The sequence below is a fragment of the Haemaphysalis longicornis genome, unplaced genomic scaffold, assembly GCF_048455015.1.
Source record: "Haemaphysalis longicornis isolate Haplotype H1 unplaced genomic scaffold, Haemaphysalis longicornis Haplotype H1 scaffold_11, whole genome shotgun sequence".
In the NCBI taxonomy this organism is placed as follows: Eukaryota; Metazoa; Arthropoda; class Arachnida; order Ixodida; family Ixodidae; genus Haemaphysalis; species Haemaphysalis longicornis.
In genome coordinates, this window is record NW_027526214.1 from 32954769 (window position 1) to 32979247 (window position 24479).

At 45.5% G+C, this 24479-nt stretch overlaps 1 long non-coding RNA gene and 1 pseudogene across 1 annotated transcript; one reads left to right on the forward strand and one right to left on the reverse strand.

Moving 5' to 3' along the window:
* Nucleotides 1-271: 271 nt before the first annotated feature.
* LOC144160835 (uncharacterized) lies at nucleotides 272-5932 on the reverse strand. The gene is made up of 3 exons (XR_013320401.1): nucleotides 5841-5932; nucleotides 2252-2312; nucleotides 272-411 (listed from the first exon to the last, which is right to left on the reverse strand). It is a non-coding gene; the product is annotated as an uncharacterized LOC144160835 (long non-coding RNA).
* Nucleotides 5933-9281: 3349 nt separating this feature from the next.
* LOC144160613 (uncharacterized) lies at nucleotides 9282-10385 on the forward strand (annotated as a pseudogene).
* The last annotated feature ends 14094 nt before the right edge of the window (nucleotides 10386-24479 follow it).

A 24479-nucleotide genomic window follows, 5' to 3' on the forward strand; every position in this document is an offset into this window, starting at 1 on the left:
ATCAGTCAGTATAGACTTCATACAGCCTGCCAAACTGATTATTTTCCTCCACACACGGACCAATAGACCCACATTTTGCTGCTTACTTACGTAATTGCTCTGGTTCTTTTTAGACGAGGAATTGAAGTCCGTACGTCTGGAGTAACAAGTGCAACGTGCTATCACAGCCTTTTTAGCACGAACGTCCACAGACACGAAGCAGTAAAGAATCTTGAGGGTTTTCTCTTATTTATTATTTATTTGCGTATTTTTTGAATTTTGGTTGCATCATCGCCATAACAGTTTATTTTTGTCTCCTTTACAAATGAGCGAAAGATATTTTTGTGGTTCGAGGCATTTCTGGAGCGGTCGCGCAGGCCTGATGTCGGCAGTGAAGCCACAGGCCTTACGTTTATGCCACGATCAAGATCACTGCGAAAAACAAGCAATGAGTTATGTTGAAGCCAAACCCATCTTCGGAACAGCTGAGACATTTACCCTTCAATGAATAATATTATAGAAATATGTGGGCACCAGACATCTCATTCTTGTTACAGAGGTCAAGAGCAATATTTGTATGAACTAAACTCTAGTTTATTCATAAAATAAACGCCCAAAACTATTTTAAGGACATTTAAATCGCAGCAAAACTACTAATACCCTTAGAGCAATAATGGCATAGTCTTGACCGCGCAGATAATCAACCCTCTTAACAGATACATACATGATCCTCAGAACGGTGTCAAATTTTATTTAGTTATTGCACATGATACGAAAAGCATGTCAACCAGTGGTTGTTGATCTTTGGCAGCTTTGGCAGACCTTGTAAGTGCATTGCTATGAGAATTGCCTTAGCAGGGCGTCATGTTGAGAAAAATCACCATTGCGCTTGCAGTTTCTTGAACTGTAAGTGTTGATTAAAGCTTTACAATAACTGTAAGTTCAGTCTGACAAGTACTTCTAGAAATTACGTGGTTTTAGAAAACTATATGTGTCCCAAAATGAACCTTTTATTTCAATTTTTAGTGTACTATAATTGGTTTGAGGTTGTGATGTTTGCGAAATGTTTTTGCACCAATGGGAAGACAGGATGCTGTGCTACAAAGGTTGGTCACGCTCTGGCGCGATATCCTTCACCCGGGAGATTAGGGCTTACTGATAGTTTCACTGGATATTGTGCAAACAGCTCTTGCTTGGGTCTACTGCGGGTTAGAGGAAGAGGGATAGAGTGGGTAGCCAGACAAGTATTTGGGTAGCGTAAGGGCTGTTGCAGCGGAGGCAGTGCAGTGCAAATTCGGTGATTGAGCTAGGGACAATTCATTGTCGCAGGTGCGGATTTGGTCTTCGCCAGATTGCGAGCATAGGAAATGGAAAGCCTAATATGGGGAGAAGGTTAGGTATGCCGCGAGGGTCTGCAGTAGTAAAGGACGTCGACAGAGGTTCGGCAGAGAGTTGGGGGAAACGAGGAGGGAGGCCGAAGCGATTTGCGGTCCAGGTTGTAATGTTCGGTTGCGTCAGACAGAAAGCTATTAAAAGCTTTCTGTGGTACAAAACAAAACCCCAAATTTCGCCTGCAAAATTCCTTTTCCGCGCTGTCTATACCCACTGAGGTTATAGGAAAATCAAGTTTAAGAGCTTCGGCATATTATGCTCAGCTAATTAAATATTTCAAGTGTGTCTAACGGGCATTTGGGCTGGTCAAGTTGCCTGCGAGCAACTTTTTCCCAAATCGTCCGTCGTACTGTTTTTGCAAACTTTACGAGAAATAAAGTCATTCATTCATTCATTCGTACTTGATAACTCATTGTATCTAAGTAAGTAAAAAAAAAACCAATGAACTTGCTGCCCAAGATTTGTATTCCGCGTTTTTGTTTATACTGGATTCCCACCATTCATTTAAATCACAGTCTATTCGTGAGGCCGAAAAATATGCTGCAAAGATGTAGAGATGGTTTAAAAGATTAAGAAGGGGTACTAGTTCAACATGCACTGTTTTGGGCTGTTCGAGATGCAGCGACAAACAGTTTTTTTGTTGATAAACAGGTGAAGTACAGCGGTTCAGTTCAGCTAACTCTGGAAAGCAACTTCCTGGTTCTGCTAACTTTTAATAAATGTTACATGATATAAACTACTTTCTTTCACTGACTGAGATACGTTACCACACAACTTTTGAAATATTGACGACGAATAAATAATAATCGCAAGAAGCGTTTACTGAAACAAACACAGCAGGAACATGACCCCTATCGTATGTTAACTTTGATCGTCTTACCAATCATGAGAGCAACATAGATGACAAGACCAACCGCACGAGACCACATGGTTTGTTATGTCTGCGAAAAGAAGAGGTGGAAAACGTGTTAAAAAGACTACACAGGTTTGTTTCTGACTTCGGTGGGCCTTCTTCAATAAGTCGTAATACTGAATGACAGTCAGGATGCGGTCCGCCTCTTTTGCCGCAAAATAATAGCCTCGCACACTTCCAACATTCTGCAAGCGAATACAACTTCCCTACCGGTGCTTTCGGTCGAACTCCGCGGGATCTCAGGTCATAAGGCTATACCAGGAAATGTGGTGGCTCGCCATCTCATGTGCTGAACTCTCTTGCGCGAGTATGAGCCTCCAACCGCGCCGCTGTGCAATTCGAGCGCAACAGCAGCCGCGTCGAAGAAATGAAAGAAAGGCACAAAAAGTTGGTAGAGGTGCGCAAATAGCAAAACAACACTGCATCCCCTGATCACTTGGCTCTTATCAAGGACAGGTTGCATCCCCCTACGCACCCACCCCCCTTGAAATCCACTACAAAGAAAATCTACTTGGCCACCCTGGGCTTGGGGCGGGGGTATTATAACAACCACTAGTGTACATCTTGGACTGCGCAGTAATTATACAGTGAATGCAAACAGATATCCAACATCTTTCTCTTTCTAGTAATTAGGCGGAGTGGCTCGACACCCACAAGGAGCCACCCCATCTCCCCTCCAAAGAGCTCAAACAGGCTTTCCGCAAACGCAAAAAAAAAACATCGGCCAGGACCCATCCTCAGCCAAACACTTAGCCAATTCCTCATTGACAGAAGAGGAGCACTGGAAGGCCCTTCTTGAACACATTGAGCCACTCCTTGGGGACGATTGGAAGCAGGAGCTCCACCCGAGCGACACAGAAGCTTTATAGAAGGGAACATAATGATGTTTCTCTCTCCCTCTCTCTCTCTTACGCTCACACACACAGAAGTACTGAAGAAGTATTGACCATATGATCATGTCAAGTATTGGTTGTGAATATTGGTTTTACACTTTTCATTATTATCTCAAGGTGCTAGGGAAAGCGTCCTAAATGGTATTAAGTGGCCTAATGGCCTAGGGTGTAGGCGACGTCTCGGTAGCAAGGCGGCCCAAGTAGATGTAGAAAAATGCGTCTTTCAAAGCTATAATCGACGATGCTAACATCTGGCATGTGGCTTAGCCGGGTGCGTTAATGTTCTCTATTTTTTTTCAGTCGCCCGGCAGTCCTTCTTATATCTGCTGGTTGTAGATCTCCTGTGTTCAAAATCTACGATTAGTTCGCAATAGTGGTCCAATAAATTTACACATTTGAAACACACATCAAAACTGAAATAAAACGTGACACCAATACAAGTTTGGCGCAATGCTGTTTTAAAGTTGAGCTTCACTTGGGGCGCTGTAAAAAAACGCAATACTGAAAAGCTATCTTCACTGCAGAGAGAGAGAGAGAGAGAGAGAGAAACTTTATTGAAGACCAGTTAGGTCAGACGAGCCGTCGTGCTGCCTTGCTACGCTAGACGATAGAAGAAAACGAGACAGAAAATGAAAACACGAAACAACTATTAAAATGAGAACGCTGCATAAAAGCCAACCGTACACAGTGTGTTTCAATTACCCGCACTTTAATCACACACCGCATAAGCAATCGAATGTCTCTACATGCTGAAATAGCTCGATTTCGGAGACCAAATTCAGGTTAGCGTGGAACGGTGGAGCGATGATGATTAAAGCATTCTCTAATAGGCTCACAGCTGGCCGGGTCATCGCCCGCGTGTTTAACCAATCGGAAGCCCAAATCAACGACAACACTCAACTAACCGAATGAGAACTTTCAGACGACCCAATCCTAAATTAACATCAACTAAATAATAACATCACATCTGGTTAGCTCAGCCTTCTCGTAGATTAGAACTTTAGGGTATTGAATTGTGGACTTTGCATTTGTGTTCGAGAAGTGTTCGCTTTTAAACCGTCTTTCTTCGGCAAATTGGTATTAGAGTTTTATGTTTAGTTTAATAAAATTGTCTTGTTACTTTCGATATGTGCTCTGAATATAACTTTACTCGTGCCCTTCTTTTACACACACGGCCCTCGCCGTCCTTCGTTTAAGAGCGACGCTTTGACAAGCCACGCCAACTTTGCTGCACCACTGACTGTTTTTAAAGATGTAAACGCGCAACGGGGGAATGCTTATAATAAACCAGTCAGAAATGTCCTTACCGTATAATATCTCGGTGCTATATATGTTGTGTATGATGTTCATTGGGCATTTAAACTTCCACATGTATACACGCAGAAAAAATCTGCAATCATCAAACACTTGTAAGCATACAAGATACCGGTTTCTGCAACATATGTAGAATGGGCGCTGTTCTATTCCGGCCTGATGGTTATTAATTGTGGGTTTCTCAAGACCTGTTTTTGGTGCACTTGATTGAACATCCCGAGGTATCTCCGAGCAAAAACTGATTTATTGTGTGTGTTTAATGCACCGACACTACATAGGAGATGAGTCACGCCGTAGTGGAGGGTTCCGAATTTATTTCGACCATGTGTCGTTATCTTTAATGTGCGCCGAAGTCTTGAAGACGGGTGTTTTCGCTTTTCGCCTCCATCAAAAAGCGGCCGCCGCGCCCGATAATCCAACTCGCGTTCTTGGGCTAAGCATCTGACCGATAACTCCAGTCAAAACTTTGTGTAGAGAGAAAAATTGTGTTCTCTGCTGGCTGCATATACCCAATGCTAGGTGCAAAGTAACTTCGTTTTTTTGTTAAACCTTAGGTTGTGTCCCGTGAAATGAACCCGCGTTCTTGGGCTAAGCATCTGATGATAACTAAAGTCAAAACTTTGAGCAAAACTTTTGGCTGGACATAATCAATGCTAGGTGCAAAGTAACTTCATTTTTGTTAAACCTTAGGAGGTGCTCCATGTCGCCCAAATCATCAACGGTAATGTACGATCAAACTAGGCGGTTTATTTATTCGCTACCTAATTACAGAAGAGCTGTTGATCACTTAAATAGACGAAGCACTACAACCTAACAATATCTGTAAGACATCTATTAAAATAGTAGAGAAGAAAGATTGCTTACTCATATTTATTTGCTGCGTTAAGGGAAACAGGGAGAAGGGGTTTTTAAAAGTTCAGGTTTGTTTCTGATACAATCCCACTTTTAGAGCAAGAAATCTACGTTAGTGGTGCTGGGAAGTCATAACATAGGGATATTATTTGTACCTATTGATAGAAAAGAGGACGGAGGATTTCGCTAAGTGAAGCTTTGTTGTTTTATTGGCTCTCCGCAGGGTAAGTGGACGAACACATTTATATTGGAATTATGAAAATGAATGCGGCAAAGCGACCTACCAGGGCATTTGATATTTTTGAGTAACCAAGCATGGCAAGCACTCAAAGAAAGGACAAGCATTCTTATTTCCCGAAACGGTTCGGAGGAACATGACGTTTACTACACAGACAAAAATGGAACTCTTTTTGAAGACCTAGGGATTCAATTAACACAGTTGAAGAAAAGGAAGCCCATGGCTTTAAAACACCAAGCCCGTGTTATAACCTACGTACCTTACACGTACGGAGCTCTGCCTGCAGTGGAACGAAACGCAGCTATTCGGAGGCTGCCCTCGGTTTCTGCTGTTACAAAGGCCTTGTCGCCGGGGGATAGAGAGAAATAAATTGAAAACACGAGAGTTGCTTTCACTAAAGTGGATCGAGTGGTTGGGAGCCCGAAACATTGAAAACAACTTCCTGTAGGGCTTTCTGTGAAAATGAAAAGTACGCGTCATCGTTTCAGAAGCGACCGTGTGGTCGTTGTTTCGATAGGGGTTGGTACTTGTGCCGCTTCCCGCACAGGCAATTCCTGCAGTTGTCGGTGGAATAGACAGAGCGTGACATATCGCACAATGCAAATACGTAAACCATTGATTAAGCGCTTCAGAATGCAAACAATCTATTCACTTTTGTTGAATGCACCACTATGGTTTTTTTGTTTGTAAAAAAATTTATGGCGTCTCTTACAGTACATGGAAGAAATGCAAAGACCGCGAATTAAGATCACCGCTCTTGCAAACACTAGGTGGGGTCATCTTAATTGTACTTCGGTTGCGTCAGCCGCTGCCTGGGAACGAATCAACCAACAGCGGAGATAAACGTGGTGCAGCATAAACATTAGAGTAACCGCTTTTTTCAACTATTTTTTTCCATGCGTCATGTTTTCAGAATTCGGAATTTTTATTTCCGTCACATGTGCTGGGCCAAACTGAACTAAAATGCGGTTCTGTGACCGCATAAATGCACCTGGCGGACCGTACGAGGCAGCTGGGATTCACAAATACCCTCAGCAGTATAAAACTCTTGATACAGACTGCAAACATTACGGTGTGCAGTCTTATATACATCACATTTCTGTACTTTATATAAAAGGAAAGAAAGGGCACATTCATCACGTATAAATAGAACAGTTATTATTAACTCTAGAAACTATTGTATATTACTATACACTAGTAATTTTCCAAGCATGTATAGCAATGGGTTCAATATAGATGGAAATAATGACGTTTTGGTAAGCTCCCGTATGAAAACCCAAAAGACACAAAGCCGAAAAAAAATCGCGCCAATCCACCCCGTGAATGTGGTTGGAAAGCAAAGCTGTAAACGGCACCCATGACGATTACCCATCCGACGTCACTTAAATTCACTCACATCGATCTACAATTAGTAAAACCAGAGAGAAGTGAAATGCACTTAACCAGACCATTTATTACTTCAAAGAGATATTCTTGGTAAGATTAAATCAATGCATGATGCATGAACGGTGTTTGATTGAGTTGTATTGGTGGAGCACAAGAGTGGAAACTTTCTTTATCAAATTTAAGTAAGCTCCAACCCGGTGTTAGACGATCTGACTTCTCCATCTCAGCGCCACATACGGAGGCGACGAGATTTGTGGCAGAGAAGGAAGACAGGAGGAGGAAGAAATACTTCTGTTCAGATTTCTGAACGGCCGAGAGTGCAGCCCTGGGGAGTGATTCCTTCTTCTGTGGGGCCCATATAGAGTCCGCACGGCCTGTATTCTGTCCACCCGCTGAAGCTGGGTAGGTAGAGAGGGCCTGGACGGCAGCATCTCCCATTGCTCTTGTTGCGTAGTTGACTGAAAGAGAGGAGGGTGCTCAGGGCTGAAGTCGCACACCCCGATTACGGGGCGGAGTGCTCCTACTTCTGAGCAAAATTTCACATTCAGCGTCGTAGCGATTCGGATACATTAAGTGAAGACGCGTAGGCTGTGGGAAGGAGCCCGGAGTGTATGAGCCGTAGGGTAGTTTGTTGTTCTCTGGAAAGGTCAGGGTAAGGAGGCGAAGGTACGGTCTGTCTCAGAAGGCGATAATGCTGGGTTATTTCCCTGAACGTGACAAGCGGGTGACTGTCCTCTTGCAGCTCCGTAGCACGGGAGGTAAAAGCGCAGGCTTGTTGGGGGGGGGGGGGGGGGGGCATATTTGTTGCCCTCCATTGAAGCGTGAGGGGGTGTCCAGCTGAGCTGAATGGAACCGTTTGGGGAGTGGTATTTGAGCACGAGCAATGCAGGTCAGGACACCCAACCCGACTGGTAATTCCAGTCGGCTTGCTGGGAATCGGTGACTACCCTCCGAACCCCTCGTTGAGTGACAGCCAAGGTGATGGCTGCCTCTTCTGCTGCTGTCATTTATTGGGTCCTAAGCGAGGTACACGCAAAGAGGTTGGTTCTGGAGGTAGCCACGATGATGGCGTATTGCTGCCCTACCATGTTTGGAGGCGTCTGTGTAGATAACTGCATGATCCCCACCGAGGGTGGTGTTTAGCGCTTGAGCCCATGCTTTTCCGTGACGCTCGTCATGTGAGGGGTTCATATTTCTAAGCGAAGGGAGCATCTTTTGTTTTAGTCGCCAAGACTCTAGGAGTACGTCAAACGGAGTGACATTCTTGGCTGCCCAGCCAATCTGGTAAAGGATGCGGTTACCCACCGCAGTTCTGAGTCGGACCTTCTGGTTAGAAAGATGGCCTTCTATCAGCTCTTCCACCATGTTGTGGAGCCCCGTGCTAAGCAGCCTCTGTGTGGACGCACTCATGAGAAGACAAATGGCCTGCTCGACCGCCTTTCTAATCATTATATAAAGCATCTATATTTCTTCCTTCTCGAGCAGAAGACAGGCGGTTGACGTAAGTGACTCTCGAGAGGACAAAAGCTTCAATTAATCGAAAGGTACCGGATTCCTTTAGGCCTCGCTTCTTGGTGGCAACTCGCCTGATCATGTGTATGATTCGATTAATGCTGTTTTTGAGGCGCTGCAAAGAGGCGTCACTCTTGGTGTTGGCCTCGAGATGTAGGCCCAGTCTCTTGATGCTGGGGCTCGGAGTAATGGCCTGGCCATCAAGGAGTATTTGAATGTATTCCTTGGTTTGGCGCGAGGGCGGACGACAAGGAGCTGTGATTTTTACGTGAACACTGGAGGCCACAGACTTTAGCACATTGGCATACTAGAAGTGAGATTCCATGCATTGGTGTGAGCTTCCTTTAATTTTTGTAACTTTTAGCACATGAGCAAGGTGCGCACAGGGCCGCTAGACGGGCGTGAGTTGTCGCGTGACGCTTTCACGTGGCATTCAGCGAGAATTCCGGGGGTAAACGCGTAGATGTGCTTGATGAGTACACCACCTGTCTTTCACATCTTCGCGTGGGCTCGTAGCTAAATCGGTAAGACAGCGGGCTCTCGCTTTGTTAGTCTATTAGTACCAGGTTCGATTCCCGGCGGTGCCAGTAAATTCTTTTATTTGTTCGCTGGAGTTTTCTGGTGACACCAACGGTCGCGAAAGAACCCTTGGGGGGTAGAGGTAGAAAGCTTTGCTTTAAAAGCGACTGAGGATTTCTGAACCTTTCTGTCAGCGTGTTACGATATACGCACACTTGACGCGAAGAAAATGTGGTAATACTATGTTGCGCAACTCTAGAGAAGTATAGAGTTGCGCCGTCGCATGCATGAGTTGAACGCCTCCGACTGCCACGAACCGACTGACAATCTCCCGGATTTATCGTGCACAAGCCCATCAGTTTTCCAAACCAAGATACCACCACATCACCACGTGACCAGGAGCTGGGGGACGTCATCAGCCGGTTCGGCTATAAAAGGCACTCCCGAGGCCTGGGCTGGCACTGGGCACGGCGGCATCACCACCATGTTTGTCACATCTAATCCCTTCCTGTATTTTGTACAGGTAAGCAAACGATACGGAAAGTGCTTTCCTTCTAGCGATCCATTCGTGGTGGTGTTGCCGTGCCCACGGTTGTTCGGTTGCGGAATATGTTGCATATTGCTTGATGTGGCGCCATCTGTTAGGAGGATACTTTTGCTAAGTGGCGATATTGAGACTAACCCCGGCCCTACTCTAGAACAAACAGCAAAGCAACTTAGTGAAATCGCAACTGTCATCAAGGAGATTAAGGAAAAACGCTAGACCAATATAGACAAAAAATTAGATTCATTAGCCAGCTTAGAAATAAAGGTCACGTCATGCCAGCAACAGATTGCGAACCTTGAAGCAAGGATTGATGATCTTGAAAACTGAAGCAGAAGGTCCAATATCATTGTTTGCGGACTACCTGAATCAGAAGAAGAGAAAAACGAGTCGCTAGAGTCCAGTGTGAACAATGAGATAATAAAGGGCATTCTTGAGTTAGATCCGGTGGCTATTGAACGTATTCATAGACTGGGGCGGCCATCACACGGCAAGATCAGGCCCGTGATTCTCAAACTACTAGATTCAAGAGACAAGACAAAAATTTTGAAACAGCGTATCAAACTAAAAGAGACTGATTTTTCTATTGGGGAGGATTTCTCTGTAAGAGTGCGGGAAATCAGAAGAAAACTATGGCAGAGCTGTAAAACGCATCGAGATAACGGCGATAAAGCCTCGCTGGTGTACGACAAGCTATATATCAACAAGAAGGAATACGTTTGGGACGAAGACAAAAATGATATAGTGACCGTTAAAATAAACGATGCCAGAAAGCGATATACCGTAGAAACCGAATGCCGGCGGCCAAGTACGCGAAGCAAACGCGGCGACCAACATAACTGAGGAATGTAATATAGACCAGATGCCTTCTGTCACCCCTCCCTATAAAAACACAGCTAGGTTGCGTAAAAATAGCGGAAACATAAACAAACGAAAAGAACTTAGACTAGTTAACATAAACTTGGGCAGTGTCACTAATAAAATAGATTCCTTGGAAAGCGTGCTCATGCAGTATGATCCCCATATTGCGGTGATAATGGAGACGTGGCTGCGAGAGGAAATTACTGATGACGAGGTATTTCCCCCCTGTTACAACGTGTATCGAAAAGACCGATCTGCCAGAGGTGGGGGAGTAGCCATTCTTGTCAAACCAGAAATAGAAGCTACGATTGCAGCTGATGTTGGCATTCTTGAATGCTTGTGCGTACAGTTGTCCTGCTGGGTACATAGCTTTATCCTGTACGCATGTTACAGGCCTCCAGATGCGAACCCGGAGTACCTAACTGTGCTGAAAGAACATATGTCAAGGTTTTTTAATAGGCAAATCTATTTGGTTGTTGACCTAAATTTGCCAAGTCTAGACTGGGAGGGGCTATCCTGTTCCCAGTTCAGTAAAAATGCTAACACTATTTTTGACATTATGCTCGCTCACGATCTAACTCAAATAGTCAGGCAACCAACACGCGTGCAAGGACATGCAAGCTCTATCCTAGATTTTGTATTCGTAAAACGTGCTTTTTCAGAACATACTGTAGTCGTGGAACAGGGGCTTTCAGATCATGAACTTGTCAGCGTGTCAATTCCTCTGTTTCAATGCAGCAGCCACCAAAAATCACCCATCCAGTATTTTAAAGATTATTCGAGAGCTGATGATGAGCGTGTAATAGAACACATGGAAACTGTACTTGCAGAATTTAATGATGACGCTTTAAGCACGTGCGCTCTTAGGGGCAAAATTCGTTGAGACGTGCCAATACTGTATGAACAACTTTATTCCTAACAAACCCAAACGAACGCACAAACGTACGCCATGGATGACTCATGAAATTGTTAAACTAAAAAGAAAAGTTAAACGCTAAGGAAGCAGCATGCGCAGGGCACAGTTATCAAGGAGCACCAAAGAATCCTTGCTGAAAAAATGCATCGCTCAAAAGTATACTACTTTAAAACCTTAATGCCCGATTTTATAAAGAATGATCCCTGCAAGTTCTGGAATTACCTTAAAGATTGGAAGAAACTCGTTTCAAAGCTTGTACTTGACGGCCGCATAGTTTCAAATTCTGGCGACATTGCACAACATTTCAACGCATACTTTCATAGCGTGTTTAATGTTTTCGGAGTATCTACGTCTTCTGTAGCGTCATCTCAATCATGCGAAGTCAATTTCATTTCATATGCTGGTTTGGTTTCCATGCTTGTAAACCTAAATACGAAAAAGTGTTGCGGTCCTGACGAACTACCCAATGTCTTTCTCCGACGTTATGCCGAATGTGTTGGCAAATTCCTGTTTGTGATCTTCCATGCTTCCCTGTCAACAGCAACTTTGCCGCGTGACTGGAAAATGGCCCGAGTGGCGCCTATCTTCAAAAAAGGCGACAGATTATCAGTACTTAATTACAGGCCAATATCTCTAACTTCCTCATGTTGTAAACTAATAGAACACATTAGAGCAAACCCGATTACAGAATTTCTTGAAACACATTCCATTCTAACACATTTCCAGCATGGCTTTGGAAGAAAGTATTAGACCGTGACGCAGCTTGTTACCGTTAGGCATGCGTTTGCCGGCGTCCTCGAAAATAACATTCAGATAGACACCACTTTTCTAGACTTTTGTTAGGCCTTCGATAAAGTTCCTCTTGAGAAATTAATCTACAAATCAAATAAAATAAGTGTTCCGAAGCTATTGGTCGCATGGGTAGATGAATACCTGAGCAATCGGGTGCAGTACGTCGCCATCGAGGGTCAAAATTCGAGTCTTTTGCCAGTCACGTCGGGTGTACCCCAAGGAAGTGTATTGGGGCCCTTGCTATTTTGGTGTTACATAAATGATATTGTAGATGTCATTGAGCCAGCCGTCCAGATTCGGTTGTTCGCAGACGACTGCGTTTTATTTCGTGAAATTCATAACACACATGATCAAATAGAGCTAAACAAAAATCTAGACTACATTAACAAATGGTGCAACAAATGGGGTATGATTGTAAATACAGGAAAAACAGTTTCCATGTGTATAACTCGAAAAAAATGTCCCCTTCACTATGCTTATTCCCTTGGTTCATCTACTGTTAAACAGGTCAATAACTACAAATATCTAGGGGTTACGTTCACTGCAAACCTGTCTTGGAATTCACACATTGATAACATTTGTGCATCTGCTTTTAGAAAATTATGCTTCTTGAGACACAAGCTTCGCAATTCACCACCAAATGTAAAACTTCTGTGTTATCAGTCCTACATTCGACCAAAATTAGAATACGCATGCGTAGTGTGGGATCCCTACACAAAATGTAACAGATAAATTGGAAAGAATTCAGAGGAAAGCAGTTCGCTTTATATATTCTAAATTTCGTCGCACGGATTCTCCATCGGAACTAATGTCAGCTAAAAACATTGCACTACTTCAATCTAGAAGAAGGGAACTCCGCGTAGACTTCCTGAGTTCCTTGCTTAACCATAGATTTGCGATTGACCCTTCATTGCATTTAACCCCTTTGTCAACCAGAAATACACGACATCACCAACCAAACTCTTTAACGCCATATTTTGCCAAAACAGATACGTATAAATTTTCCTTTTTTCCGCCCACAGTGTCTGAGTGGAACTCCTTGTCAGAGCACGACAGCCCTGCATAGTATGTTTGTCGCATTGTGTATATTTGTTTATGTAGCACTTTATATATTTCCTCATTTTACTCACTTTGTTATTTTTAGCGTTCGTGATCAATCGTAGTTCACTGTTTTGCTCGTTGTGATTCGTGATTGCCCGTCCTGCTTGGACCACGTGTTGTGGTCTGCAGTATGAAATAAATAAATAAAATTCCCATTCTTTAATATGCTGAAGAGAGCCGGCAAACGATATGTTAACGATTAGAGATCTTAGTCAGGTGGCAAGGTATAAGCAACTGGTCAGATGAGCAAATGCGCGAATAGTGGCTTCCTTGTGTCGTATCTGTGATTATGTGTATTGTTCTGTACGATTTGTTTTATGTACAAATTATGACTTTTTTACTGCATGCAAGGCGCTCATTTATTCGTTTAAAGTAAGAGTGCTACTCCATCATGCGGGAAAAACTGCTCCAAATGGCGATACCAAATTGGCTTTAGAAACGCGAAATATAAATGGAAACGGCTTTGACTGAGGTGTTATGTTTTTAAATATGTAAGCACCAATGCGAAATTGTACGAAAGTACAAAAACTATTCTATCATCCTACTCAGCAAGCGGTTTGTTTCACCGCAGGAAAAATCCATCTCCTACAATATTCCTGTTCAAATAGGTACAAATCTGGCTCTTGCGCTGCTGTGGAAAAATGAATAAAACTTGCCTATTGGACGCGCCGCACCTCTAGACTGACACAGAAGACACAAAACAACGTCTATTTACGAAGCTAAGGTCCAGAATTGAACCAAGAAAACATTTTATTGTGAAAGGAATCGCGGGTCACTTGTTTCAAAGCACATGATTCGCCCCCTTATGTACTGATGCAGAACGGCGGAGTTCTTACATCAGTTGCATGAAGGATACGAGTGCGTGTTTTAAGCGAATGAGGAGATGGCACTGGGTGCGTACAGGGAATACCGGTCTTATACCCACACGAAAACGGAATCTCGCCCCTTTCCTATACCTGTTTTCGTTTCTGTCCAGCAATGTCCGGCCCATCCTGCGCACCTGAAGTATTTGCTTTGAACGCTCCATCGGACCAGTTATCTCCCGCTTCTTTTGTTCACGTGTTCCAGCACACACTCTTTAATCCACATAGTTCTCCGTTTGTCATTTCTCTATACTACAAGCATACCCCGAGCATCCATGATTCATTTTTCAAAGCAAAATGCATATATTTTGGCCTGTAAGGCAGGGCGCGGAAATCGCCGCCCTTTCTGTGCCCCCTCACCTCCACGACGCCATTCGGGCACCTCGTCAGCTACCAATGGGTACGCTGACGAGGTCCCCGGTCTTGCGTCCAGGTGAGTAAGCCACCTGGACGCAATACGGTAGAGGAAACCGACGCCTTTCCTATGGGCTAACCTCAGGAGCTCATAGTGCGCATATGATCGTCTAAGTCATGACCAGCCTATCTACGCCCACTGCAGGGCAAAGGCCTCTCCCATTATTCTCCAATTACCTCGGTCCTGTGCCAACTGATCGTCTAAGTACACCATGCTCAATACCATAAGGCGGGGCTGCCGGAAAGTACCGATAGCGACCGATTCTCAGCTTGAACCAGCCTTCGTGTCGCATCTAGATCAGTTTTCGCAGAAAGACATGCTATTTAAACTTTCAAACGGAGTGGCAACTTTCTAGAGAGGCATCAACGACGTGCTGTCCAGCCAAAAAAACTACGCGCGTGCACAACTGGATGACATCGTCTTGCGCAGTAGGACACTTTTGACACATCGAGAAACTTCACTGAGTGTTCTCGACGTTGCAGGCAGCAGGCCTGCATGCAAGCAACAAAGCTGCAAATGGCTTGGGCCATGTGGGGTTCCGGCACGCACGGGCCGGACCCCGGTTAAGTTGAGGTGATTAACCATCTGCAAGACCCACAGACCACGAAGTAGGTAAGCAGCGCCCGAAGCCTCTGTGGCTACTACCGCAACTATGTCCCAAGGTACGCTGAGATACCCCGGCTCCTGACACAGCTGACAGGCAAATGGGTACCGACTAGATTACCCTGGAGCATGAAGCTGAGACTTTATTAAAATCTCTAAAGCAAGGCCTTTGCGAAGTTGCCTCCTTTGCCGCCAATGATCCGCAAAAACCTTGTTTTCTCACCAGATTCATCCGCTTCTGCTGCGGGCGCCTGTTTGGCGCATATAGGTGACGAGGGCTCCGCGGTTTCAATTGCCTTAATGAGCAATCGGTTCAGGCATACGCAGACGTGTTGGGCAACGATTGAAGGGGAAGCATTTGCAGTGTTTTGGGTGTAAAGGAGCTTGAGACGTTGGTACTCGGGGCCCCAGTCAAGGTGGTCACCGATCATAACCCTCTCTCCTCCCAGCCCATCCAGGTTGCCCTTTAGTGTCCCTGAGCTTAAGTGGCTCCATGCTCCTTTCTACGGACGGGTCCCACCGGCCAGGCGCGGAAAACAGGTACACCGGCGTGCTGCACAAGTGTCTCGACCAGCTTCGCCCGCTTAGTCCGGACGCTTGTCAGCACCGTTCGTTGATCCGTAGCAGCTCGCAAAGAATCGATCGTCATGAGGCAATATTCCTGCAGGCAAGCTTCCTAGATCGTCCGTGAGAACACCACACACGAAACAAACATAATAAACTTTTCTAGGTAAGAGCCTACCCCAGTTCACACACTCTACGCAGAGGCATATGCATGTTTGACGTTATAAGTGAGGGTGAGATCGGGTGATGAGTCACGCTGCACGCCATTGCCTATCCTAGTTGGAATGGATGGGTCCGACTCTGTAGTAAGCCGGTATGCATGAAACTGATCCCCGAGAAGCCTGCCCTTCCGAGTACAAGCTTTTGGTCGGCTCGCAGGTCGCTCTATCTTGCTCGTCTGTCTTTCGTCTGTCTTTCAATTTTCATTGACAGCTTCCGCGCTTGTGATGTCGTCGATGTCGTTCCGGGGAAGTTGGTAAAGAACAATCTTCCTTGTTTCAGGAGCTGCTCCGAGCTGTTAGAGAAGACGTAACGAAAACGCTCTGGGAGCGCTGAAGACACAGCCGCCTCGTTTGTAAGCTTAACAATAGAAAAGAGGTAAGGAAAATGCTCTGTAGCGAGGAAGGCGCGGCCGCCTCGGTGTTAAGCTTTCCAAAGCTCATTCGATGACCAACCTAGCGATTGGAAAGCAAGCACTCTACTCCCCGACAACTTGCCTTATCTACGCTCATTCTCCTAGTGCTGAGACACTAGTGACAAGAAGACTATGTCCACGATTGTTGGAGAGTTTCGCCTCTTGCCGATCACGCTTATTTCCTGCATGTAGGTCTGAAGTCACCGCATCTTACTTTTAGTTTCTCGAATCGTTGCCAAAGCAATATTCTGTTTAGATTGTGCCGCGATGTGCCCTTTTTTTTGCAGCTGTAGCGAGATTAGCGGCTTCAGCGGCTCAAATGCGCGCGCGGCCCGCGCGGTGCTCGGTATCACTGTTCTATTTTCCGACCCATCTATCCCTCGCCCCCCCCCCCCCCCCGTTTCTTTCGTAGGAGGTTGGCGTTTCCGACAACTTCGATGCGCTAGCTCTTCCCTTTTATCAGGCTTTCTAAAAGCGTCTTGGCTTTTAATGGCTTTTATTTTAATTTTGGCTTTTATAACTCCCACCGCCTGAGTATGAACCTTTACGCGTATTTATTACTCCCCAGGTAACTCGATGCGTTTGTGAGCTTCACTTCTAGAGGCCGGTCCTGCAGCGACCGCCTGACATCATTTGGGACGGAGCAGTTGCACTGCTCCAATGCTACGCAATTCACTACAATTTTTCGGTCGTCATACGCCTCTTCGCCTATAAACCACTAAATTAGGTCACCCTTCAGACGGAATGCGAAGCCTATGTGCGCGTCCTTGCCCTTTTTCTGCACCAGAATGTTTGCCGTACAGCCCCGGGTGGCAACCTATAATTTCTAAAAACAGCGCCTTTCACCATTGCTATAGCTCTCAAATGCCTCTTTCGACCTCTACGCTATCACGTCAGACGCATCAAAAGGAAGCAGAGCTAACAGATTTTGTTCCCAAAAAGACCGGTGGATGTGATTTCGCTCACAAACGGGCTTAAACGTGACGAGATACTTCACCATATCCTTAACAACTGCGAACGGTGGCACCTGGTTCCCAATTCTCGGACCATTCGTCGATCAGAGCAGCCCCTGTCGCCCTCTCTCTGTCGTTGTCTTTTTTTCCGCTGTTTTGCTTCGTCTGAACCATTAAGGGACCCACGCAAGATGACGGCGACCACTGCCGGAGCTGCAACGCTAACCTCTTGAACTCGAGGCGCTCCCGCCTTTGCGCTTCCTTCCTCCGTTCCTGTCTTTGGTCCTCTTCGCGGTCACAGAGTTCTTTTTTGGTCTCTTCGCAAAGAAGGCGCTCTTTGACTTCATCCCAAGAGAAATTATATTCCTGAACCTTTCCGTTCTCCTACCGCATCTCAAAAACCGCATGCTTCCGTTTCGCATGGCCTAAGGGAAGGCCTAACTTCTCGGAAATTTCCATGAGCTCCTTGACTTTAATGCCTCCATCGTTTATACTAAACTCTTGCTGCTTGCCCACGTGAGAATGTGCTTGCCGTACCTATACTATCGAGCTACTAGTAAGGTACGCTCAAGTAATTCCCTACAGTTCTTTGTTTATAGACTGGGAACTAGCTTTAGGTTCAAAGCCGTCTTTATAGGCTTGAAAAAATCTAAGCTTTCTACAGTGCTGTTCGCAGCCCTTCTCAACACTACGATAACCTGTGCTACAGAAGTCTTGTCAACTGAGAGAAAACATTAGGCACTCAGCACCAGAGGTAGCTGGCGTCGGTCGATCCCGGTGCTGATATCCATTGTTGCGAAGGTCCCTTGCTCAGCCGCTACCAGTGCTGCACAGAGCTGAGCGATTAAGCTTTCCAGCCGAGGGTGAGTTAAAGCGGCGTTTATATAGAATATATACAATGCAAGCAAAGGCTTTACATGGCTTGTACACACGTGAGAGCACGTCTCTGCTCATTGACTCCGTGGAATGCCGCCACCGAATTCTGCTTACGGGCTTTTTATTTCCCTGGGGGTCTGCCTCAGCTGCGAGCAGTTGATATCCTTCCAATGAGTAGTCTCTGCTAGGCTCTGTTTGAATTCGACGAATGGACGTAAAAGGTTGGCATCAGACGATAAATGAAGGAGGGGCAAAGGGAGGCGATCCTCGCCGCCGCTTACAGGCATGTGGGTGCGTGCACGATTGCCGTGGGCAGTGGGACAGCGAGGCGAAACTCCACCCAGCTGATTCGACATGTCGTCATGCCAAGCGAACTTGGTGTCAGCGTTCTGGGACGGCACGGCCTAGTTGACCTTGAGCGAAACGCTAGTGCCTTTGACACACTGGCTTTCTTCTTAGCTTGCTGTTTTAATAAAGGACAAAAGCTTCGCATAAGTTATCAAGCACGGAAATAATGATGATGATGGTGCCCTCAATGTTTTCGGCTCGTAGCCTCAAAGAAAGATTTGTTATCGTTAAGCCATTGATTGTTCTTTGATTGGATCCTAAAATAATATATTACTTTTTAGCAAAAAAAGGTTCGTGAACTTGAAGCTCCCAGTGATTAAAACCAAAATTCTTCAATAATTCTAGATACTTTAGCAATCCAGGCCACTGTAGTTGAAAGAAAAGCATGAATGCAATTTTATATATCTCGTTTGCGTACCTCAATTTGTTGCCTATAAGGTTACCGTAGTCGGCGTTGTTTCGTGGTCGGCGTCAACACGAATAGTGCCGCATTGACGCCTGCTGTAAGGGGAAAATTATTTAGGGCGGTGTGTTGTGTGCAGCCACGTTGCCAGAGCAGGGACCTAGTTGGATTGCGGTAACTAGGTTTCCCGCCAGAATGGTAGCAGAATAAGCGGTTCTACGCATGCGCAGTTACAGGGGCACGCCACGGTGCGTGCGTAGAACGGCTGCACATTGAGGCGAGCTCAGGTTGTGTGCAAACTGAAGCGTGAACTTCCTTGAGTGTAAAAAATTCCCCGCATTTCCCCGAGGGGAAGAATGTGAAAGTGCGAATGCACGAGTTGAATTTGCGCGGTTCGGTAATGTTCGCGAAAGAGAGATCACCCACACACACACACAACTACAAATAAAGAAAGATGTATTTATTCACAGACACCTATTTGTGTTGTCGTTGTACTTGATTGCTAGAGCGGATCTCAGCTTTGAAATTTCGTGTCAGTACTCCTTTAAGCGGGTGCATTAGCCCTTCTCACGCCCGATTCCTGGCCAATCCCCCACGTGGGTATGTGCCATGTCAGCAGGAACAACAACAAGAATGAGTCATGGGGACGCGGCCAGGCAGCGCGCGCCCATCTCCCCCCGTTTCTAGGGAAGACGAGGAGCGCGCGCACCCGCAGCTGTTGCTATGCGGACTACGGCGGCGGACGATTCAGGCTCGCTTAAGAAGTGCATTCGCACTTAAAAAACGGGAATAGACATACTTTAAACGGAAGTATTTGCCTTGTTTCCAAAGGTAATCACCGTCTTAAGTGATGTAGCAACACATGTCAAAATAATAGTCGTAAGGAACAAGACCATGCGAAATAAAAAATCTCAAAATATCTTTACTTCAATACTAATGGCGTTTGATTCTAAGCCATCTTGATGTGTAATAAGACATGAGTTATTTTTTATTTCAGGTAATATGGGAGTTTTATAACTGAGCATTCACAGTGCAGTAAAAATATTCACGTGAATCCCCTTCCTCTCCTGTTTTCCCATGGCAAGTAACAGTGCCCGTTGGCGTCCTTCGAATAAAGTCCTGCATTGCATTCTTCCCCTGTATTCTTCTTCGCTTGTTTTCCACTTCCTTTCTTTTTTAATTTTCGCGGGTCATAAGAGCAGCTTTGTAGTTCTTCACATGCTTTGTTTTTTGCTCTTGGGATTTATCTTGTTTTCGCCACTCTCGCCCTTTGCGGAATACTAAAAATTTCGACAACCAAAGGGCTAACATCTCCGTAAATAGGCATAAATGTCCCTATTCGGTTTCTAATAATGCCTGAGACGTATGCCCCAGGAACAATGATGATAGGACCAACAGAATACACAAAACCAGACTGTTTCATGTTTGTGTGACCTGGTAATGCAGCGGGGCTAAGAGATACATTAACCGTAAGCTACACTGGCCGAGGTTGAGCAGTTTCCCTGCTCCGCAAGCCGTGCTCCGTGCTCCGCAAGTGCAAGGAGTGTTGGATTGGTTTGGATTGGACTGAATTGAATTGGATGCGCGAGGAGCGTTGGATTAAATTGGATTGACTGGGATTGAAATAAATTGGATTGTATTGGATTGGATTGCAGAGGAGGGACGTTATAGACGCAGAAGACGCACTGGCGCTGGCTCGTGCACAGCTGTGCGCCTACGTTGCGCAGTAGCCAAGTCTGACACTGATCCGGAGCCGCTTGAGCCTTTCGCGTGGCTCCTGGAGAGCCGCGCGGCGCATGCGCGAGCAGCAGCGACTGAACTGGACTGGATTGGATTGGTTTGCTGAACGTTAGCTACGCTGCGTATATCCCGGCATAGCCGAGCTACGCCACTGCTAATTTTTTTGATGACATGTTTCCAGTCCTTCTTCTTCATCCCCTCTGTCGTTTCTATGCTCACTTTGCATTCATTCTTTTATCATCCTCAAACATGACGGCACCTTCGGCTTCAATTTCTTCACCTGCTTTAGAAAGCCGCGGGAGAGTGGTTGACATACCATTTATTCAACAGATGGAGATTGGTCGCTTCCCTGGTAAAACAATAGCGGGGTAGTTCCGTATTCAACATCCAATTAGAACAGAGAAACTTACGCACTAATCCAATCCAAATTTTTCTGTGCCGAAATCTCAGGATGTAAGACACGCGCGACGAGCAGGCGTGGCTTGGCTACGACCATTACGCGTCTGCGCACAAAAAAAGGAAGAGAAGGGTTGTTGAATCAGTAAATGACCATTAAGCTTTTCGGCGATTTATTTAAACGATCCTCTAGGAATTTTATGCGAACGATCGTGGCTGACGGCGAAGGAGGCAAGATCGTTCAAATCGTCTTCCATTCAAACTCCATCTTCGGCATCAAATAAAGTCAGCTCTATCTATATCTTGAAGCACTTAAGCCTGCTTGCGTGCTCTTATGGGAAGGCCTAGCGATACCTGTTTTAACTTAGTTATTCCTATAATGTACTTGCGTCTCTTTATTTTCTTCTTTTGTAGCCAATTTTTTGCACCGCGTATTTGCGGCTACACCGAGTATGCGTCTCTTCCTACGCTTTTTTTTTCTTTGTTTTTCGGAGCGAAAATCATCAGTAAGGGGAACGGCACACGTCAGCGGCTTCCATGGAGTCGGGTTCAAGCGTGTCTTGTGTATCGTGCTAGCTGCGCACACGTGTTTTGTGTCTGCCTTTTGCTTATCACTATTTCTGTACCGCTTTGCTGTACAGAATGCAGCTGCCTCACGCTATATATACCGGTATGCTACCACAAATAAAGGCTCTTCTTTTTGTTGCTTCCACGCTGCGTGCTTACTGGTGGACGCCGGTACAAGTTTTGTACACTTGTCCTACTCCCGTGCCATCTGGTGCATGGGTAGCAACGGCAGGCACTATTATATACTTTACGTTTTTCGTGTATGATTTCGTGAAGCTGAATATGGCATGTCAAAGCTCCCGATTCGTGGCAAATCTGTCGCGTTGGTATGCAGTTCGGTAGTTTTGTTTGGCAGTGTTTCGTCATTCAGTTGTCTCGGTAATGTTCGTATTGTTTTGCCTAGATAAATGCCTTGTCCAAAAAATTTTAAAAGCTTTGGCGTCAGCATCAACTAAACGTCAGCACCTTCTAGGTATTCTCGCTCCGTTTATGAGCCCAAAATACTCCTTCTTGGCTGAAATAGAATAGGGAGTCACTGCCCCGCAGGGCTAAAAATTTCGAGGCAACCTTCTTGCCCTTTTTCTATCGCTTTACATGCTCAATGATAATAAACCAGGCGTTTATTAGGTATACAAAAATAACGAAAACTGGAGCAATTTAAGGGAGGAAATTGTACCCGCTTTCGAATTATGAATGAAGAGCTGAATAGCTAGAGGATGAGTGCTCTTTGCACCACCTTTGCCACAAAAAAGGTGGCCGCGACCTGTTTTCGTCTACTCTTTTTACTAGAGAAACGCCGACCATACGAAATAAGGCTTCCATGACAAGATGTTCTGGCCATGGGCCATACGGCAAGAAAGACGCAATAAAAAGCATAAAACCCCTGAACCATGCCTACGTCCCAAATACACCCTTTGACCTTATCAGGGTACGTAAGACTTTTTCCGCAGACGGTTTTTCTGGTGGATGGAGCAGTAGAAACGCTCAGTGTCCGAAATTATGTAGTTTAGTGAATTGGCTAAACGATTTATAAATAAATCCTCAGCCAGTGCTACGATCAATGATTACTCTACTAATTTACCTCCGATATTCGCCCATGGCACTGACTACGGCGTTCCTGCTTTCGGTTCCGTGCCGGCAATTCAAAGTGGCCGTAGGTTTGGCTCTACAAAATATTGATACAAAAGCAATACATTCACCTTACGCGAAAATAAGGCGTCTGGCGTCAGCCCGACCTAAGTATTATAAAATAATATCGTACAGCGCAAACTGACTCAAAGCAAAATGAAATAAAGTTAGCGGCTCTGGGATAATTACCCGGAAAGTACGGAATGCTCAGGGTTACTCAATATTTAAAGGAACTCTGCTGAATGCTAGGCTCATATCTATCCACTCCACCATCGCCGAACCGAGGCTGTCATAGGAAAAATGTGAACAGAGTGAATTCGTTTCGGCCTTCGAGTTAAAATTAACTAATTAATTAAAATAATTAATTAACAATAAATAAATAAATAAATAAATAAATAAATAAATACATAATGCTTCAATTGCGTTTTTACTATTTGTTTGAGACTGCATAGTTGTTTTTTCTCTTACAACGGCGATAATTACCCGGGAGGTACAGAATGCTCAGAGTTACTCAATATATACAGGAACTCTGCTGAATGCTACGCTAATATCTATCCACTCCACCATAGCCGAACTGAGGCTGTCATAGGAAAAATGTCAACAGAGTGAATTCGTTTCCGCCTTCGAGCTAAAATGCTTGTTAAAGACTTCTATAGAGACCTACAGAAGGGATTACGATGGTAATTCCAAAATGAGCGAAGCGCGGTAATTGCAAATATTTACGTATAGCTTAAGAAAACCAAGCAGAACGAACAAAAACAAAAGAATACAATCCATCTGTGTGTGCGCCCTAATGCCCGCAAGGGGGAGAAAAAAACAGAAAACGAAAGAACCATGACGGCGGAAATGAGAGGACATGATTGCACAACAGGACGCCTACAGAAATGATCAGCCTGCTCTCTTTGTATCGGAGCAGCGTGTTCACGCTTAGAGCTCATATGTACTGGTCACAAGGTTGATCGGAAAGGCCTTTCAGCCGTGCTAGCAGGAATACCAATAAAACAACGCACAGAGAAGGTGTCGTGAGGATGATAATGAGAGAACTCAACTCCACCCATTGCAGCCCTGGAAGAGTAATTTCAGAATTATGAAGACAAAAAATGGCAGAGAAAGGGAGAGATAAACTTTATTTTGAGGAAGTGTCTCGAGGAGAATCGAAGTCCGAATGGTGGTGGTAGGTAACGGGCTGAAGGCCCGCATTGTCCTGGACGTCTTCTTCTTGGCTTAGGTTGGTAGTCCCGTGGTGGCCGTAGGCTGGCGCCTTCTGGCGACCTCTTCCACCCTCTTCACCAGGCGGACCTGTAGGTCCGGGTCGGGGCTGCGAAGAGAGGCCTCCCACCTCTCCTCAGAGGGTATTTCGGGGAAAGGGTCCCGGGGGCATGCCCACATAATTTGGGCCAGGTTGGCATGGGCGCCACATAAGGGGCTCGCCGAGGTTGGATAGAGGCTGGGGTGGACATGGGTCATGGTGGCCGCATTGGGAAAGACTCCCGTCTGGAGTTGGCGCCAGACGGGGCTTTGCTCAAATGTCAGAGATTTCTCCGCCCGAGGATGAATCCGGCGGGAGAGGGGGTAGTAGGTGGTAATATCGTGAAAACCAATCAGACGGTCCCGCGCGGTCCGGGCTCCGCGGTAAGGATACGGGTTTGCCCCAGCCCGGATAGTAAATCCTCGGGCTAGCTCATGGGCCGCCTCGTTTCCCTCGAGCCCAGAATGCGCGGGGTTCCAGATCAGTTGTACTGGGGATTGTGGGGGGTTCCTGAGCAACATTTTGGGC